A 225-nucleotide genomic window follows, 5' to 3' on the forward strand; every position below is an offset into this window, starting at 1 on the left:
TATCTGACATCCAAAAGGCCAGTACATGTACTGAAATCTAAACACATCTATCGGAACTGCACTCACCATGGTCACGTTTACAAAAGAACCATGAATCTACTGTAACTTTAGGGCCAAATCCCAGTAAGGGAATGAATATGACGAGTTTCAGGGCACTCGGCACTACCCCGTCATTTGTCTTCCGAGCGTTCGTAACTGCATGAGCCATCGCCCAAGCTGCAGTTG

Source organism: Sycon ciliatum, chromosome 1 (assembly GCF_964019385.1).
Source record: "Sycon ciliatum chromosome 1, ocSycCili1.1, whole genome shotgun sequence".
Classification (NCBI taxonomy): Eukaryota; Metazoa; Porifera; class Calcarea; order Leucosolenida; family Sycettidae; genus Sycon; species Sycon ciliatum.